This window comes from Aulonocara sp. 'chitande type north' Nkhata Bay, linkage group LG7, assembly GCF_057382095.1.
Source record: "Aulonocara sp. 'chitande type north' Nkhata Bay isolate Kocher_YH1m ecotype deep benthic linkage group LG7, A_spYH_male_GT1.1, whole genome shotgun sequence".
NCBI lineage: Eukaryota > Metazoa > Chordata > Actinopteri > Cichliformes > Cichlidae > Aulonocara > Aulonocara sp. 'chitande type north' Nkhata Bay.
Genome location: NC_141350.1, coordinates 44,536,111 through 44,556,969, shown reverse-complemented (window position 1 = coordinate 44,556,969; position 20,859 = coordinate 44,536,111). Strand labels below are relative to the sequence as shown.

Sequence of the window (20,859 nt, the reverse complement as noted above, 5' to 3'; positions counted from 1 at the left end):
ATTGACATCTTCAGGAGCAACTGATACAACAGCGCAGGAATCCAATAATGGCTGAGTCTCATGTGTCAAACTATTGGCTGCTTAAATGTGGGTTCACACAGGCTGTCTAATTGCTTTTCATATGCCGTCTTTCCTCTGGGATGTTGTTAACTTTTATCCACTGAACCAGGGTCCTTGTTGATTTGTAGTTATGTAAACCCCAGAGGTGGAGACTAAAACATCTGGGGTTTGTGACGTTAAAAATGAGTGCAGGCAAAGAGAGTGGAGTGCACAAAAAGGGTCAGAACAAATTGAAAGAATAATGACTTAATGAAACATTTTTGAGAATTCGGTTTAGGAGCTACACGAGTGATTCAGCGTGTTTCAGACTGCAATGGAGTTAGCGCTGATTAAAAAACCTACAGTGGCTTGATCTATTGCACAATCTGCTGCTGTTGAGACAGAGATTTATTCAGTCTAGGCTGCCCGGCGACTTCTGTGCCTTTTGAATACATAACAGCTGATTTTTTTTTTTTTTTTTTTTAAACAAAAATGAATAGAAAAATATTCATATTCAATTTGCAACTTTTATTTCCAGATGTAAAATATACAACTTTGGCTTTTTTCCCATTTTCACTGAAACATTTACCAGATACATGCAGGAGTTGTAATTTTGTTCTATACATCCCCAGACAGCATTAAAGCCTCTCCATTAAGGCTCGGTCGTAGCAGGTCCATTGATTTCTGCATTCACACTCATTTTCTGTTCCCCGTTAGTCTCCACTCAGTCTAGCTGTCTCAAAAAGTTAAGTGCCCATCATTAGTCTGCAGCTTCCCTCCTTCACCAATGTACTAATCAATTTTTGCTTGAATGCAACCAAACACTTTCTCAGCACTGAACCAGGCAGAGATGGAAGGCTGAGGAGATGAACACATTTAAAAAGAGCTGATAGGGTGAGAAATGTGGGGAAAATCTTATCTGCAGACTTCATGACTCGTGGACTACATGGATCTCTTTTTATCCTGGGGAGCTAGAGCCAACCCTATCTGGGCATAGAATGAGAGGCGGGGTATTCTTGCATAGGTCACGGGTCCATCACAGGGCAAACGTAAAGAGAAAGACAATGCTTATATTCACACCTACGGCCAATTTAGACTGACCAGTTAACCTCACATGCATGTCTTTGTACTGTGGGAGGAAAGCGGAGAACCTGGGAAAAATCATTAATCTGTTTCTTGAGATGCTAACTGCATGGCTGACATCTCGATTCATCTTTTCACTCATGCAGTTGCATATAGTTTCTGTAAAGAACTATTACTGTTAAGCAGTTATTTTTTAAAATTAAAAAAGCTTGCTAACAATAATGAGATGTATGATATTAAATATGCCTCAATGTCATTATAAGTTATTAAAATGACCCCCAACTGGTCACGGCAGATGGCTGCCCCTCCCTGAGCCTGTTTCTACTGCATTTTTATTCCTGTTAAAAGGGAGTTTTGTTTCCAAGTAACTTCCTCAAGTGAGAAATTCTGACTTTAATCACAGATTTTGGGTTTTTATTTTTTCACAATGATGAAAAAAATTATAATTCTGAGGCGAAAGTCAAAATTCTGACCTCAAATAAAACAGAACAAAAAAAATCTATAAAAAACCCCTCCAAAACAAAGCAAAACTCACAAAACACAATGGAAGTGTTTTTGTGGAGACGGTAGAAATGACAAGCTAACATTTTACTGCTAATAGCAAACATGCGCTGGTTTTGTATGAATTATGCGATTTAAACACACACTACCCCTTTTCTCCCTCACAACACTGAAGAATTCTCTGCTTCTCTTAAGTTTGTTCCGGTCCCTCAGATGTTTTCTTTTTTCTATTGTGTTTTTATTCAATTTCCATTGTGTTTTGTGTGCTTTTGCAGCAATTTTTATTGTTAATTTACAAGCGTCTTCTTAAATTACAGTATATTTGACCCCTTGGGGCCACCGTAGATTTCTGACTTTTTCCCCCCTCATAATTTTAATGTGATAATTCTTACTTTTCTCACTTTTTTCTTTAATTATAAAAAACTCTTACCCTAACCTATAACCCTAACCTCTATAATCCTCTAACAGCACCTCTGAGTAGTGTTTTCATAGCGTTATTTTATTTAATTTTCTTTTGACAAATAAGGTCTTGCTGTGCAATCAATTACACTAACAGCCCATCCAAGAAGTCTCCGGTCTCTGTTATGAAATATATTAATTTCTTGGTTTGAAGCATTATTAAGCAGATATGTCTGTGTGGGCCATACAGCTGAAGTTTGTGGGTGATTTGATGGTGGCATTATCCATATTCTCTCCAGTCTCTTAAAAGCATGAAAGCTGAATACTTTATTACAAATTATAACCCATTAATAAATCATTTATATTATATAATCTGTCTCATTAGAACATGTTATTAGAAAAGGTCTGTGGTCCATTTGCACAGCTCTGACCAAGTTCAGCATGTCCGTGATCACATCAGAGAGAATAACGAGCAGTATCTCAGCTGTGAGGAGAAACTTCTCTGAACTACAAATTTGATTTGAATTTTTTCCCGCTGAGCATGCAGAGATACACCAGATTCATTTCAGGGCAATAAAATAAAAGCACTTAAGAAACACTGGATGTGGATGCTGTACCACAGACCCGTGGGACGACCAGATCAATGTCTGCTTCATCAACGCTTTGGTCTTGACTTGTGTATACCTCAGATCGATCTGAACTGTTTTGCCTCCGGGCATTTGTATAATACATGCGTGGTAGTCTGTCTCAGTCAGGGAGGGCCTTACAAGGGTCCAATGTACTGTACAAACTCATCGCTGAAAAGTGAGCTGCTAAAGGGCCGATCCTTCAGTTCTCTGCAGATGTCACTTCAGGCCTTTTGACTGCAGGCTCAACATTTTCTCCACCAGCTTGTGGAGCTTGACTCAGTTATAGCATCGGCTATGTGTCACTCTTACGCCTCAGGCTACTTTGGCCCGTGTTAATGAGGATTCTTTACAGCGACTCTAAAAATGGAGTTGAATTTGCACAACTATGCAACTGTCATACTGATACTACGGTTCCTGCAGAAAATGCACTAGGAAACATGAAAGTGGTGATTACATACACCATCCAGAGTCCTCCAGTTTCATGGGGATAATGGCACATTTTCTGGGAAGGAAAAAATAGCCTCAAAGCTCATTTGGATTTGGATTAAATTTCAGTGAAACATTTAGCGGATGGGCTGATTAAGGCTGCCTCTATTGTACACTGTCAATGCAGCAGCTTGAGGCTGTGCAGTGTTTTGACATCTCAAATCATTCACTTGGTTCTTGGAAACTTTGAATTCGAAGTTTCGGGGAAACGTCGGTGTTGACTGAGAAAGAAGTGACAGCGTGTGCCCTTAAAATGAGAAAAGCTCTCGCTATTTTTTGTTTTGTTTTTTTGTCTCATCTCACCGAAAGACACAAATCATGGAAAACACAGGTCGAACAGTCTCCAACTTACAGTCCCACCCTTAAAGATGCAGCGCCATTAGTCACCATCCGCCTTTCGTACGAGTCTGAAGGTGGAGTTTTAATTAGCACAAAGAAAAACAGGAACAAAAAAGACTCCAGGGTCTGTCGAGTTTCTATAAACCACAACTATAAGCTACTCCATCACACAACTCTCAGAGGTCTCTTCACACATCGATGTGGAAAACACGTCAGACTGCACAACCTGCTGTGACATTTTTTCTCATAAAAAAAAAAATTTCCCACCAAAAAATGTAAGTAATGTACAGTACAGCGCAAAAGAAACCAAATGTCTTTGACTCCCATGTAAATACCACTAACATTAACGCCCTGTTATGTTCATTTTACACCAAAAATAACACAAACGGCCCAGCGACGCAATGACGCGGATCTCTTCTAATGACATGTAAATTCAAACCAAAAGCATATCGTTGCCTTTGTGCCGATGATACTTAAACCTCTCGGTACAGGATGTACCACAATTCAACTGCGCAGTGTGGCAGAAGCAACACGTGCTTCTCGGGTGAGCTATAAATTCACCCATGATTTGATTTCATGTGACAAACTAGATGATTGGGAGGAAAGAGCGCTGCGACAGAACACATAGAAACAGTTTGCATTACATAACTGTATATCATGGAGGAGTGTGCCTGTCTCTGCTACACCGTGTCACGGCGCAGTTATGAAACCAGCATTAAAATGCAGGGCTCCAAACACAGGCCCGGGGGCTTGATCGTGTGGAGTGATCTGTGTCAGCCTTCAAGGAAGGAGACCCCGCAGATCATCAAAAACACAACAATCCTTATTTATGTTTTAGTGAAGCAGCCTTATCTCTGATTCACAGTTAAAAACATGAACGGTTAGGAGAGGAGAAACCATCAGAAAGAAGCTCTTGAAATGCATAAAGAGGATTTTATTTCAGTTAAACGAACTACACCAGCGATCTTCAGTTCAAAGATCAACACATTTAATCATTCTAATTATTTAATTGTCACCCCGTGCCCTGAAGTCACTGAGCGCCTCCTCCTCCCTCCGCCTCACTCTGCAGGATCTCCACGGGAAGCCCTCAATTATTCATGGACAAGGATGGTGGATGGATCTTTAAGGCTGTATTAAAAGTGGAGGTCAGAGAGACAGGAGATCGAGGAGACTGAATGTGGCGTGCATTCAAGTAGAGTACTCCATCGCCGAAGGGAAATAAAAACAGGGACGGTCACATTTTACAAAAAACAGACATCTGTAGTTCATATTTTCCCACAAACTCTTTCCCCTCCTCAGTTATGCGTTGACCTTGAGGCGTAGTCAGAGGTCAGGCACGCTGTGTCAGAGCCTGTTTGGACTGCCAGAGTACACTTCAGGGGGGTAATTTGGCTCCAGACAAATAGGTCACGCATGCTTTAAAGGCAGATGACACAAAACTTAGTTTGCAGATGTCACAAGTACAGTAAAAACATTAAAGAAGAACTAGATAGTTAATTTTACCAGCAGCAGATGTGCACATTATTGGTAACAGCTTAATATTTAGCTCTACGCTAAAGTGTTGGACAGATGTAAGTTTCAACTGTTGATGGCTTAAAGAAGAACAAAAAAATGTCTGTCCACAGTTTCATGGTTTTAATAGGTCAAGGAAGCACAACAACTAAAGTAAGAAAGTAACCAAAAGGTGCTTTCAGACCAGAGTTAGAGGAACTGTCTGGGACTAAATGCCTAATCAGGTGCTGTCCCATGAACGACACACCTTTAAAGGCTTTTTCTTCCGTGTATTTGCACCACTTAGTACACACACATGATTGGATTACTAGTATAGCTGCTGCTACTACTATATAAAACAGTGTCCTGTGTATTGTGTTGAGAAAGGCAACGTTTCAACCAGAAAGCAGGGTTGAAATGTGTAGTGCTATACTGTCGCTATAACACCATTACACTGCATGAAACATATGTTCACATGTTTCCAGTCAGCTTCTTCAGTTTCCCTTCACGGAAAGGCCAAGGTTGTGAGCTGAGGACCAGTTTGCCTTGCTCGGTTGACATTGTGTTGTATTTCCTTATTGTGATGGCATCAGCCACACAGGGGTAAATTAGTCAATTTTTCACTTTATTAGTTTGCTTTGCAGTTTTCTTCATTAATCATTTGGTTAAACCTAACACTGGTATTATGAGGCGCGCACATAGTAACATTGTGTGGTTTTTCTAAAATGTTTTGTTATATTAATTATGTTTCTCTTTCTTTGAGTTACCTGGGTTTGGGCGGTGGCTGTTTCCTGTCTGGGCAAAAGGCGTGGCTGAGGACTCCAGGAACAAAATGCCTGCTCAGCAGGACCAACCATGGGCTTACCAGGAGTAGGGGTGTTTTAGGTTTAGTTAGGTTATTCTGTGCTTAGTTAATATTAGTGTGTGTTTTGTTTCCCCCCCCTATTGTGTTCAAATGGTTTGGCCAAATCATTATAAAAGCTACCCTCATGTGTCTTTGTAATTAGGTCAGTTTGTGAGTTAAGTTGTGTCTCACTTTGTTGTTTAAGTTTCTGGAAATTACTTTTTGTAGAGTTATATTTAGTTGACCTGTTTTATGGGCCTGCTAAGTATGGTTTTGAATTTTGTTAATTTTGGACTTTTTGAGGGTTAAAATAAAGAAAACCCTTTTGAAGATATTTTTTTTGCCTGTGTCCTCTTTGCTTTGGCTGCTTGGTCCCTCACAATTGGTGGCAGCAGTGGGATCTGCCAGTTGAGGACACAGTTTTTTTTTTTTTTTCTTTGAGGCTTTTTCACCCCCAGAAAAAAAGAAAAATGCATCGGGGAGGAAAGGTGGAAAAGAAGAAAGGAGTAACTGTTCAGAAGGAAGCTGATGCTGAGGAGGAAATTGGAGTCTCTGAAATGGTGGAGAGCACTGAGGTTATTGCAAGCTCATATGGGTCAACAGGAGGCTCGGGAAGCAAGGCAAGAAGAGGTAACTGCACGACAAGAACAAAAATTCAAAGCATTGCAACATCAGTTTCAGCTTTTACAGTTAGAGGTGCAGTCCCGGACATCACCAGTACCAGAGCTACCATTACCTACCACAGAGTCACCAGAGTCAAGGGAGCTACCTCACATTCCTAGTTCTCCTCAAGCTCAAGCTGAATCCAGTCAGTCATTATCAGGTCAGTTTTCATTGTATGAACCCAGACTGGAAAAGTTGACTGATAGTGATGATATTGAGCATTTTTTGACTACATTTGAACGCATTGCCTTAGCATATCGTTGGGAAAAAACAGATTGGGTTTTTCGATTAATACCACTGCTCACGGGCAAGGCAAGAGGAGCATACGTTCATATGGATATTGATGACTCTCTCAGCTATGACAAAGTTAAAGCTGCAATTTTGTCCAAGTATGATGTTAACCCTGAGACCTACAGGCAGCGATTCCGTTCACTGGAAGTCAGGCTTGATGAGAACCCTAAGGAGTTGTATGCTCGACTTAAAGATCCGTACGGGAAATGGATTCAGCCAAAAGGTAAAACGAACCAAGAAATTGGTGAAATAATCATCCTTGAACAATATTTGAGAATGTTTTCCCTTGAGCTACAGGTTTGGATTCGAGAGCACAATCCGTCTTCTGCAGCGAAGGCAGCTGAGCTGGCAGAAGTGTTTGTAGCTGCCAGGAGGAAAGGGCAACCTTGGACCTGTAATGCAAATAAAATGCCAAAGGAAGGCCCCAAATCAGCCCAGATGTATCGTCAAAGGCCACTGTCAGCAGAAAAAACTCCTATGGGTGAGAACCAGTTTGCTGGCAGACCATTAAAAAATTCAATAAGGATAGTTTGTTACCTCTGTGGGTTAGAGGGCCACACAAAGCCAATGTGCCCAAAAACCTCAGCTAAGATGGTTCAAATGTGTTTCATGCCACGCTCACATGCTGAACATGGGCTCCAGTGTGACCAGACTGTTAAAATGATAAAAATTGAAGCTAATGGAACAACTTTAAGAGCTTTGCTTGATTCTGGCAGTTCTCGTACACTGATACATAGAGATTTTGTGCCCCCCAATATTGTCCGTGTTAGTGACACCACCCCCATTTGTTGTGTGCATGGAGATGAGAAGATGTACTCAACAGCTGACATGTACATTAAAGTGAATGGACAGACATACCTTTTAAATGTTGGGGTGGTTGATAACCTGCCTTATTCAGCTATTCTGGGACGAGATTTTCCAGTGCTTTTTGATTTGTTGGAGTCAGACCAGAATCATCAATGCAATGTGGCTGTTACTAGAGCCCAAGCTCAAAAATCTAGTGAAACCTCAGAAGTTTTCAGTGCCTTGCCATTTTTTAATGAGGAATGGGAAGTTGCACCTGTGAAGCCTCGGAAAAGTCGCAGACAGAGGAGACAGGAGAAGTTCCAGCATACTATAGTACACCCAGAAATGCATACTGACCCAGACTTGCCTTTGGGACTTCAAATTCCTGGCAATATAATAGAGTTGCAAAAAACTGATCCTAGTTTAGCTTCCTGTTTTCAGCGAGCAATAGACAAGGACCAAGTAGAGGAGGCAGGCATTAACAAAAGTGACTATGTCTTGCAAAATGGCATACTTTACCATCAGATGGGCTCACTTCTGAAGCTAGTGGTCCCCCAAGAAGTTAGAGAAATCGTGCTTAATTTGGGACACTCTATTCCCTGGTCTGGCCACCTTGGTAAGCACAAAACCACCGCTCGTATTAAACAACATTTTTTCTGGCCTGGCCTCCATAGAGATGTAGCCTACTTCTGTAAGAGCTGTCCTCAGTGCCAGATGACATCCTCCAAAGTCCCTTCCAAAGCTCCACTCCAACCACTGCCTATTATTGGTACCCCATTTGAGTGCCTCGGAATGGATATTGTTGGACCCGTTGAGAAGAGTAAGTCAGGGAATCGCTATATGCTTGTAATCACTGATTATGCAACTAAATATCCAGAGGTCTTCCCACTGAAATCCATCAAGGCAAAATCAGTAGCTTTCTGCCTTGTACAGCTCTTCGCAAGAGTAGGGTTCCCACAGGAAATACTGACTGATCAGGGGAGTAACTTTATGTCTAACCTACTAAAACAGGTGTACAAGCTGCTGGGCATTAGAAGGCTGAGGACCACCCCATACCATCCTCAGACTGATGGGCTAACAGAACGGTTCAATCAGACTCTGAAGCAGATGCTCCGGAAGGTGGTAGATAAGAATGGTGCTGATTGGGATCAGTGGCTTCCTTATCTTCTCTTTGCCTACAGGGAAGTGCCACAAGCCTCCACTGGTTTCTCTCCGTTCGAACTTTTGTATGGGTATGAGGTACAAGGACCTCTAGCCCTGCTAAGAAACATCTGGGAGGGAGGCAAGGAAAAGATGGACTCTGTTAACATTGTTTCCTATGTTGTGCAGATGAGGGAGCAACTGCAGAAAATGAGTGAGCTTGCTCAGTCAAATATGACCAAAATCCAGCAGAAGCAGAAGTTTTGGTATGACCGAGCAGCTCGTCAGAGGTCTTTTAGTCCTGGACAAAAGGTGTTGGTGCTCCTCCCCACTGACAACAACAAGCTATTGGCAAAGTGGCAAGGGCCCTTTGAGGTTCAGAAGAAATTGGGGTCCACTATTTACCAAGTGTTCATCCCTGGAAAGCCACACTCCAGCAGGGTTCTGCACATAAATCTTTTGAAGGAATGGGCGCAGCGCCCTGAAAAGACAGCAGAGGTGATGCTCATAAGGGGTGTGCCAGAGGAAGAAGAGGTTGGTGAGCAATACTTGCCTTCTGCTGATGTGGTAGATTTTGACCTTTGTCATCTGCCAGATGATAAACAGCTTCAGGTGAGAGCTGCATGCAACTCTGAGGTGCTTCAAGTGAATCCTGGCCGAACAGATATTGTTGAGCAAGACATTGTCATTAAAGAGGGCATCGCAGTAAAGCGTTTGAGCTACAGGATCCCTGAACGTCTGCTAATATCCCTGAAGAAGGAAATCGACCTCATGTTGTCCTTGGGGATCATCGAGCCATCAAAGAGTGAGTGGTGTAATCCAGTGGTCCTGGTGCCAAAGAAGGATGAAAGCATTAGGTTCTGTATAGACTTCAGGTACCTAAACTCAATATCACTGTTTGATTCATACCCCACACCACGCATTGATGATTTGCTGGAACGGCTGGGGAAGGCAAAGTACTTGACCACACTTGACCTGTGCAAGGGATATTGGCAGGTGCCACTAACGGAGCGATCAAAGAAGTTGACTGCCTTTCGAACACCTTGGGGTCTCTTCCAATTTACAGTGATGCCATTCGGGCTGCATGGGGCTCCAGCAACCTTTCAGAGATTAATGGACCAAGTACTATGTGGTTTCTCAGATTTTGCATCTGCATATCTTGATGATATTGTCATCTACAGCACCACATGGGAGGAACACTTGGAACATCTGCATGCTGTCTTCGACCGTCTTGGCGCTGCTGGGTTGACCGTGAACCCCTCTAAGTGTGTTTTTGCCTCTGCTGAGACTGCGTACCTGGGCCATGTGATCGGGAATGGGGTGATCAAGCCTCAGGTCAGTAAGATCCAAGCCATTGAGTCTTGTCCTCTCCCACAGACAAGGAAGCAACTAAGATCCTTTTTGGGCATGGCAGGCTTTTATCGTCGGTTCATACCACAATTCTCCACCAGGGCAGCTCCACTAACACACTTGACAGGCATCAAGTGTCCTAATCAGATTAACTGGACAGAGGAGGCTATAGCAGCTTTCAAGGACATCAGTCAATCACTGAGTAGCGAACCAGTTTTGTACAGTCCAGACTTTAATGAGCACTTCCTTCAAACGGATGCATCTCATAGGGGTCTGGGAGCAGTGCTACTTCAAGGTTTGGAAGGAGAACGTCATCCTGTTGCTTATATCAGCCGAAAGCTGTTCCCAAGAGAGGTTCGATATTCAACAGTGGAAAAGGAGGCCCTTGCAATCAAGTGGGCCCTTGATTCCTTCAGGTACTACCTTCTTGGAAGAGAATTCACCCTGGAAACGGATCACAGTGCACTTCAGTGGATGGAAAAGATGAAAGATAAGAACGGAAGGATCACAAGATGGTACCTTGCTCTGCAACCTTTCCGGTTTGTCATCAAGCACATTCCTGGGAAGAACAACGTTACCGCCGACTTCCTCTCTCGCTGTACCAGCGAGAGTCCTGAAGAGGGGGGGTGTGTGATGGCATCAGCCACACAGGGGTAAATTAGTCCATTTTTCACTTTATTAGTTTGCTTTGCAGTTTTCTTCATTAATCATTTGGTTAAACCTAACACTGGTATTATGAGGCGCGCACATAGTAACATTGTGTGGTTTTTCTAAAATGTTTTGTTATATTAATAGTTGGGTTGCGGTCACGTGGTTCTGATGACGTGCGGAGGCAGCGCGATTTTTGAGTGGAGGGCGGAAGTAAACATGGAGGACACTGTGGAGAGTCAGGAGAGCAGCTATTGTGCAACTTTAGACCCCGTTTCTCGGGAGAGATATAAACAGATAGTTAAAAAATATATCGGACGTGATCCGTATTCTTTGAAAATGTCCGAATACACCACAGAAGTAAAGGATTTGCCTACTATCGAGGCTGTGGATATCACCAACTACTTGGTCCTCTAGACTTCTTACTACACTAGGCAGCAAATGAAAGCTTTCAAGAGTCTGGAGGCGTACAATTTTTTTGTCAGCGGGTGGGTCCACAACCTTGGAACAAAACGTCTCCGTGATGGATACAGTTTGGTGTTTGCAAGGGTGAGTGTTTGTTCTTATATTGCTTTATCTTAAACACGCTAACAGTTAGCGGTAGCGGCTTTAACGTCAACAAACATGCCACATCCTTAGGACTTCGTTAGAGTGACAGTTGTTTGTTTCAAGGTAAACCATTCTCAGCGGTCTAACGAGACACCTCTGAAGACTTGGGTAATTGCAAAGGAGGATGGAGAAGTGATTGCAGCTCATTGCAATTGTATGGCAGGGTTAGTAGCCTGTTCTCCACTGTCACTAGGCTCAAATCCGGGCTCTCAGCCGTCTGTTGCATATCCAAAATCACCTCTGCACATCGATGCTGTTCTGCCTTAAGCTTCATTCTTTTCTCTCGTTTGAGAACTGATTCCGATCTGGGTTTTCGTTCGTAGCCGAGATTGACCGTCGGAGCCCAGTCCTCCGACTCTTCATCATCCAAAGCACTTGGGCAGCCTATAGTCCCAATCAAGTCAATATTAGACTACTAACTTAAAAGCACTAAGTAAACGAGAATTTAACGACAACCTAATGCTAATAAGTTCGTTTGCAAACATAACATTACCTCTGACGAAGTGGTCGCTGCAGACACGGGCATTGGCAGACTCTGCTCCTCCCGACTGTAAACGTAAATTTAAAATCCATTTTTTCCTACGTTTTTCGGTTAGAATTTTCCATTTTTCTCCTCTTCGTTGGGCTATTTTTGGTACCCTAAAATACCGTTTATCAGTTTCTCTGGTCGACCTACTGGAGCATCCATAAACACAACAGGACATAGGCATTTTGCGTACTGTCTGTCTGTGATTTTGCGCTTATCTTTTTCACTTCCGACCGCCAGTCAAATTTCGCGCTTTACGTCGACGTCACGTCTACGTCAAATGAAACCTAGCTATTATGTTTCTCTTTCTTTGAGTTACCTGGGTTTGGGCGGTGGCTGTTTCCTGTCTGGGCAAAAGGCGTGGCTGAGGACTCCAGGAACAAAATGCCTGCTCAGCAGGACCAACCATGGGCTTACCAGGAGTAGGGGTGTTTTAGGTTTAGTTAGGTTATTCTGTGCTTAGTTAATATTAGTGTGTGTTTTGTTTTTCCCCCCTATTGTGTTCAAATGGTTTGGCCAAATCATTATAAAAGCTACCCTCATGTGTCTTTGTAATTAGGTCAGTTTGTGAGTTAAGTTGTGTCTCACTTTGTTGTTTAAGTTTCTGGAAATTACTTTTTGTAGAGTTATATTTAGTTGACCTGTTTTATGGGCCTGCTAAGTATGGTTTTGAATTTTGTTAATTTTGGACTTTTTGAGGGTTAAAATAAAGAAAACCCTTTTGAAGATATTTTTTTTTGCCTGTGTCCTCTTTGCTTTGGCTGCTTGGTCCCTCACACTTATACAGACGTAAAAACTTTAACAAAGCTTAAAGTTACACTGTTGTTTGATTGTCTCCACAGATCGTGTTTACATCATCGTGTTGTTTTGGTTTCTTTTTTTAGGGGTCACCACATCTCACTCTAGCATACTTTCCTGTCACGCCAAGACTCTGGATGTCTTTCATTACATCCATGAACCTCCTATGAGATCTTCCCTTTTTCCTCTTGCCTGGCAGCTCATTCTTTAACATCCTTTGTTCAATATATCCACTATCCCTCCTCTGCATGCGACCAAAGCATCTCACTCTTGAATATTTGACTTTGTCTCCAAACTGCTCAACCTGAGCTGTCCCTCTCATATACTCATTTGTAATCCTATCCATCATGCTCACTCCCAATGACAGCCTGAGCATCTTCAATTCTGCCATCGCCAGCTCGACCTCCAGTCTTTTTGTCAGTGCCACTGTCTCCAAACAATAGACTAGGTCTCACTACCATCTTGTTAACCTTCTCTCTCACTCTTTCTGTCACACATGAAATCCGACACTTGTCTTCAACCGCTCCACCCTGCCCGCATGCTCTTCTCTTGCTTTGGATGATTGGCCCCAGTTTGCATTTCCACCCATCTCCCTCTCATTCACTTATTTTCAAACAGATTATGTTTGCATACATTTTTGATATATCTTTCCTTAACACTGGATACCACAAAGTATGAATATATAAATAAGAACTCTGACAGTCTGACAGACCTTGTGCACAAAGACCAAGAACTTCCTCCTGCAGTGTTTAAAAAACCTGGCCGGTAACTAAAGTCCTGTCCACAATTAAAACAAGTTTCTCATTGTCACAGTTGGGCTGAAGTGAACAGATCCAGCTTTCTTTGCTTTTATTTGCTTTCTCTTTTCGGTGTTAACGTTTCCCACGCCATCCAATGTCGGTAAGCATTATTATTCCATCCCCTGGTGCATATTTGAGTTACATCACTTCCAAGTTGAGACCCACTTGGTGTTCCCAGCAAATTATCACAGCAGCAGAGGTAAAGTCAGGACATCATGACATGAAAGTGAGTAGAATACATCGTCAGGGAGCCAAGAAACTTTCATGGTCAGTGTGTTTAAGATTACTGAAATTTCTTTATTTCTTTGCCTTTGCTCATGTTAGCAGTTTCCCCCTCTTTTCCCTGTATCTCACAGGATGTGTGTTAAGGAAGTCTCTGCCATTAAAAAAGATTTCTCACCATTCTTAAGCCAAAATATCGATTTATTAGCTGAAAATGTTGACTTACAGATTCGACTTATGAATAATTAAATCAAAATTGAAAAACAACTTGAAATTTTGAGTTAAGTTAAACATTTAAGATAATAATAAATAGAAATAACTTGAATGTGTCCTCATGTGCCTTTGTTCTTCTCATCACTGTCTGGTTTAATTTATGAGCGCCTCACTGTGCATTTCTCACTGCTGTCTATTTGATCTGAGTGGTGTATTTCAGCCTTTTTAAAGCCAATGAGTCAAAGCAGCGTTTTGTTATTGCGTTTCTTAAAATTAACACTTAGAGTAGCTCTGCTTCCATCATGGTGTCCTTTCAGAACTTCACCTTAAAAACACCATAAATATCCCATCTGGTCTGACTTTCCCAGAAAGATAAATTAAAGACAGACATTTTTTAAAACCACATCAGTGTAAATGTTGGCTTGAGGTAAGCTCTGAGTCAAATATTGCTGTGGCTCTGGAAGGATTGTGCAAAAGGGGAATTCTCGAAATAACAGCAAGGAAACGAGGAAGACGGGAGTTCTTTAAAGATTAGAGCAAATGAGGCTGAGGAGAGCAGAAAAAAGCTAGTTAGAAAATCCCACTGAGCTTTTTTCCCTTGTGATTAGTGAAAAGCTGTCACAGATTCGGGGCTGAAGCTGTAAAAGTGGTCATGGGCATCCAAACTGTTAAAGAGATGTCTAGAGAATTTTCACTACTCAACCAAAATTAGTTGTATAGTGAAGATGCCTGGATGGCTTTTCACTCGTTAGTGCTGCAGGGGTGTGATTCCGAAGTGACAACATGACATGAAGTGTCACTTGTGCAAGTGCAGCCTATGAGCAAAGGCACGGAAAAGGTGATCTTGTTAAAGTAGGAAGGGCATTTCAACTCTGGTAGAAAGGAGAATGACACATTTGTGAGCTTTGTGCAGTAGATGCAAGATTTAGGCAGATCATGGCTATTAGTGTACTTGTTTCTTGAGTTGAGATCTAATGTTTATGTCGAAATTGTTTATGCAAAACAGCCAACTAACAACTCATTAAAATATAGTCCCATACTGTCTATGATCCAGTAGGCTGCTCGGTATGTGCTGGAAGACAGGTGCACATTTCACATGTTGTGATTGGACTTCAGTTGAGGTATGACCAGAAATCAGGCTGAAAATGAGCAAAACAAAGCATAACCGATGGTCCAGCCATGAATACTTCATACATGACAGAAGCTCAAGATTATAGATATCTGCCTCTTGTTTCTTTTCCCTTTACTCTGCTGGTTTCCACTGAAATTCCCGATGAACACGTGGCATTTTTAATCTTTGTTGTAAATTTGTGTTATTACAAAATATTTGAGTTGTGCAACAGTAAAGTGATCTCAGATGTTAAATGTTATCAGATGTTTCCAGATGCTTTCTTTCTGACTATTTCATAACACACTAAACACATCTAAATCACTGCTACATCACTATGAAAGCGTGAGTACTTACAGACGAACAAGACCTTGGAAGATGTCAGTTGTTAAAACTTGAAGCCAAAATGAAAGTGATGAAACTGGCATCTGGACATCCTTCACAGTGTGAAATGTGGGTGGAAAAGCAGTTTAGTTTGAGCAGTGTGAGGTCTGGGTCAAATATCAGGACTTGGGTTATCTACACTCATCCGCAGCTGTTCCCACCTGCTCAAAACAGCTGTCACAGCCGCGCCTGGTTTCAGCATTGGACAGCATGACGAACAAAACTGAAGATGAGCTTCAGTTAAATCTTGACTCAAATACACCAACAACAACAACAACAACCAAAAAAACAGCTCCACAGATATTTTTCCAATACTTGGATGGTTTTCTCTCTACCCTATTAGAATGAGTGCTCTTCTTGAGCTATAGTAATTTTACCTGAAGACGCCTCTAATATCTGCTGCCAGAGCATCGCATCAATTATTGCCCTGCAGTAAAGACGAGTAATGAAATAGCAATCTGCAATTGGATTCCAATCTCTTCAAAATGTGCTGGAGGCGCAATTTTAGTGCAATATGAAGCATAAGCTTGATTAATCTGAAATTCAATACCAATTACGGTAACATTAAAAACTCCACTGGATGTTTGGCAATACTGTAGAAAGCTGGCACAAGCAGCTGCAGAGTAAGAATGAAACTGCCTCGATAATATATTATGCGCGACACACTTGCTTTGCACTTACAGTGTTAGAGAAAAAAACAAAACAAGACTCTGTAATAAAGCTTGAATTATAGTTTATATGTCATCTGTTGAACATTTGGAACCACTTGCATATATTTCATGAAAGTAATCTCCCGTGTGCCACGGGGACACTTCGACAGATGGGTTCTCATTATCAATTAATGGAGAAAATAAGATTGCGAGGGTACAATGCAGCTTACGTAATAGCTATCGCCTTTTCATTTTATAAAAAGATCAAATTGTTGATCGATTCAAAGTGAGTCTGGAAGAAGGGGAGGGCAGGCGGGGGCTGCGTGTGACTTTTAATCTGCTACCTTGCGGGGGGTTACTGAAAGAGAAGAGCTTAAAGGTGGGCGAGAAGATTGCCAAAGAAAGGAGTGAGGGATTGAGAAAGAGAAGATTGAGCTGTAATGAAAAGCATCTGAAATCAAGTAAACTGATGCTTAATCTAATCCAAAGGCAGCCACGTTTTCTGCATGTTTCAGACAGCATCGTATCCAGCAGCAGAGAGACAGCCACAGTAAAGTGCTGCTGTGTGGATGTTTGCAGCCGAAGCTGTGAGAGAGACAGAGCTTGCTAATGAGCACACTGGGAGTGTCTGCCTTGTTGTTTTGTTGAGTGTTATTTCGAAACATTGCAACCAAGAGACTCGGGCGGGAAGGCAACTCTAGCTGTCAAACCATCTTTCGATCTGGGTTAATTGTTCGGGGAGAGTGCCGTATTATTATGATTAGCACTGTTTTTCTTTTCTTTTTCCCCCCATAATGTTTCCTCAAATGTAACTGTTACTTAACTGAGTTTGAGCATTTTTATTTGTTTACACGGATTTTTCTCGAGCTGATCAAATCAGTGTCCTTTGTTTACTCCTTTACATCCTTTATCTTGCTCTCTCTCTACCTCTCAAGCATTGATAACACACTTAAAGCACACTTCACAAAGTACATCAGTTTAGGGGTTGGTTAAAAATATCATCCAGTCAAAGAAGCAACTCAATTTAGACATGCAGACATGGTCAAAGTCAAACTGAGCACCAGCCTGGGGAAGAAATTTGATTTATGTGGTTGTTGGTGCCAGACAGGCAGGACTGAGTATGTCAGAAACTGATTTTTCCACAGAGCCATCTCTAGTTTAAGAGAGAAAACATCTAGTGAGCAGCGGTTTTCTGGGTGAAAATGCCTTGTTGATGTCATGGAGAATGGCGAGACTGCCTCAAGCTGACTGGAAGGACAGAGTAATGCAAATAACCATTCATTACAATAGGCAGATGGGCTACAGCAGCAGAAGACAACACTAGATTCAACTCCTGTCAGCCGAGAACAGGAAACAGAGGCTACAATATACAGGGGCTCCCCTGTAAATTATAGCCTCAGTTGGACAACAGAAAATTGGAAAAACATTGTCTGGTGATGACACTGTAGTGTAACGGTGTGGGGGATATTTTCTTGGCACTCTTCTGGCCCCTTAGTACCAACATCATTTAAACACCACAGCCTGCCTGATTATTGTTGCTGACCATCTATCCCTTTATTATCACAGTGTAGCTGTTTTCTGATGGCTTCTTTCAGCAGAATAACACAACAGGTCATAAAGCTCAAATGATCTCAAACTAGTTTCTTGAACACGATAATGAGTTCACTGTGCTCAAATGGCCTCCACAGTCACCAGATTCAAATCCATTAGAGCACCTTTGGGATCTGTGTCATAATCTGCAGGATGTGCAGACTGGAAGCTGAGTTGTACTCAAATGCGGACACGAGCAGGCGGGGTTTAACAGAAAGCAAACTCTTTATTCAACTGATGGCAAAAAATGAACAAAAGCAGCAAACGTCCAAAAGGGGAAAACAGAAAACTATAAACTGCTAAGAAATACACCGGAGTTACTAGGACTGAGAAAACACTAAGCACAAGACGAAACAGGAACTAAACAGATGCTGACAAAGAACAGAGAGACAGACAACACACACAGGAGGGTGATTAGGGGAAGTGGAGACAGCTGGGGAGAACGAGGCATTGACGAGCAGAATCATAACAGACGACACAAAGGAAGCAAAACTCAAGACGGCGCACATGAACAAGAGATCACCAAAATAAAACAGGAAGCACAAACACAGACAGAGACTAATACACATGAACTTGACATAGACAAAAGGTAAACAAACCGGGAGGCACGGCAGACTTCAGGGAGACACAAAAGGACGAAGCACAAAGAGATGACTAAGGTTACAGGAAGGGAACTAATGAAAAGCGATTTACAACTAACCTAGAGACATAAAAATAATACAACAGGGAACTGTTGTAGTAATTATTTATAAAACTCAAAACAGTGTATGAAGTGACACGGGACAGGTTTGTAGCAGATTTTACTACTGAGGGAACGAGAGGGCGACTAACGCTCTGGGTTTGTCAAACTTGTCACTGGCAGTGTTTCAGTCACAGCAGTATTGGATGAGAGAGAGAGAAAAAAGAAGCATTGCTGTTGAGAGGCCAGTGAGAAAACGGACACATCCCAGTAAGCACACATTGTGATGTGTTATTTTACAACAAGAAAAATTACATTTACCAGGAAAAACTCCACTTTTCATAACTAAAGTAAGTAAAACAACAAAAGTAAAAGATTCACAATTACTTTATTCATTCTTGACTTTGTTATTTTGCAGATAATACAACCTTATACCTGTACATATGCACAGATATAATATGCTGTATTTAAAACGTCAATCAAATTCAAATTCAAATTTTATTTGTCACACACACACAACCATACACAGTATGACATGGGGGTGAAATGCTTGTAGCTGTACAATGCCCGACCATTAAATGACAGAAGAAAAGTTTTACAATATTTACAATTTACAGTTTACTACAAAAATTTACAAATTAACTTAGGAATTTACAGTAAAGAATGTGCAAATAGCAGAAGAGATTATAAAGATAAGGATTATAAATTATAGGAATTATAGGATTATAGGAAATGTGTGGTGACGTGTGTGAGAGTCCAGTCTTATAGTGATGTTTAAGAAATGTACTGTAAATGAAGCAAGAGAGCACAGGCAGGCTAGTGGTGGTGTTAGACTGACTGACTATGCACTGAAAGTTGATTTGGATCACAAACATGTCCATGTAAACAAATACAGGGCACAAGGTGGAAAACTGTAACCTGAGGACTTAAGTTCAGATGAAAAGAACTGCGTTAAAGATGCGTCTTCTATTTTTCTTAGGAAGGATCTTGGTCAGGGGTGTGATCAGATAAATGTCAGTACAAATTAAAAATTAAAGAGCGGTTCATCGGCCTATCCCAGTGTTATTATCACAGCTGGGATAGGCTCGCAGTCCACCAACAGCCATGAATAGGATAAGTGGTAAAGACCAGAACCATAGTGATGCTCATTTGACTCACGAGCCATTACAATTCACAGGTTTTTGAACATATGTGATTTTGACCTTGAGCACAGTTTGCACAGATGAAGACCCATCAAGTAATTTCTGTATGCAAGTTTGATCAAATTCTGACCAACACGTAGGGGGAGCAGCGATTTTTGTGAATTATTGATGGGGGACGCCTCTCTGTGGCATAAGCTCATCGGTCCTTCTGCTGCATGTAATGAACTGACGACCTTTAAAAGTCTGCATTCTGCCACCTGAGCCGATGTCAGCGTGGGTAGTTTACCATATCGCTTCATAACTGAAGCAAAACTATGTGAATGAATATAAGAAACACTTAAAAAGCACAGAAATGTCCTTAACAGTGGAATACTACATTTTTTGTCTTTATGTTTTGTGTTGATTAATGATACAAAAATATCATTACTGGCTACACACAAGGATTTGTAAGGGCATATCAGCTCTAATGTTATTTAGGTAGAAGAAAAAACATCAGGTAAACAATTTTTTTAAAAGAAAAAATGAAACCTGTCATTTAGTGTTCCCCTGTGATTGGTTGTGGGTTAGAAGTGCAAGCTACGCCTTGTGGTCATGGTACCCTTGGTTGTATTACTAATGCAACCCTGACTGGCTAATGTAAGCAAGGAAATAATGTTTTTAAGAAGAGCAGCATGCAGGAAACATAAATCCCACTCCAACTGCCAGTTTTCACATCATAACCTAATAACCAAATGGAAAACAAATCCAGACAGGGCAGGTCAAATGTATTCACAGTCAGAGGATGAGCTCTACAGATTGTTGTTGAAATGACATGATAAATGATAATGATCCGATCAGCTCTGATGATACAGATCTTGAATAGTTTAAAGCCCATATTGTTAAATTCACTCTGCACTGAGAAAGAACCTTACTTTGTCTAATTAGTAGCATATTTAAGACTTATTTTAAGACAAAACAGCAAGAACAATTTAAAATTGAGCCAAAGAAACCCCTTTCTGCTAACTGGAGCAGTTATCTTAGCTGTGTAGCTTTATTAGTGCGCAAATTGATATAAAATCTGTTGCACACAATCATTCCAGCCATCAAATTCAGCAGCTTATCTCTACAAATGAGACGCTGATTTTTCTCTTCTCCTGTCTGGGCTCCTTATGTTGGAAAATCTAGAGCTTGGTCAGTGAACCCCAAGCAACCCCAAATCCTTGCAACCTCCACTTGCAAGCTGGTTGAGGACTTTACATTTTCCTCTAGTGACTGGTGGTTGCCAGGGGATCTGACTGGATCTTAAATCTGCACTGTTCTCCTGGTAAGTTGGAGATAGATTAGCTGCATGAGCTAAGAGGAGCAGGGCTTAGCAAGAAGTCAAGGAACATATTCCTAGACACAGAGATTGTTCCACACTTGCTTTATTCCACAGATGCTCCGGAGGGTTGTGAATCACACTGACACACA

The 20,859-nt window shown here is 41.5% G+C and overlaps 1 protein-coding gene across 1 annotated transcript in view; it reads right to left on the bottom strand.

Annotated features, from left to right (window-relative positions):
* lrrc75bb (leucine rich repeat containing 75Bb) overlaps positions 1-20,859 on the bottom strand; it is a 45,003-nt gene that overhangs the window by 8,984 nt on the left and 15,160 nt on the right. The window lies entirely within an intron of this gene.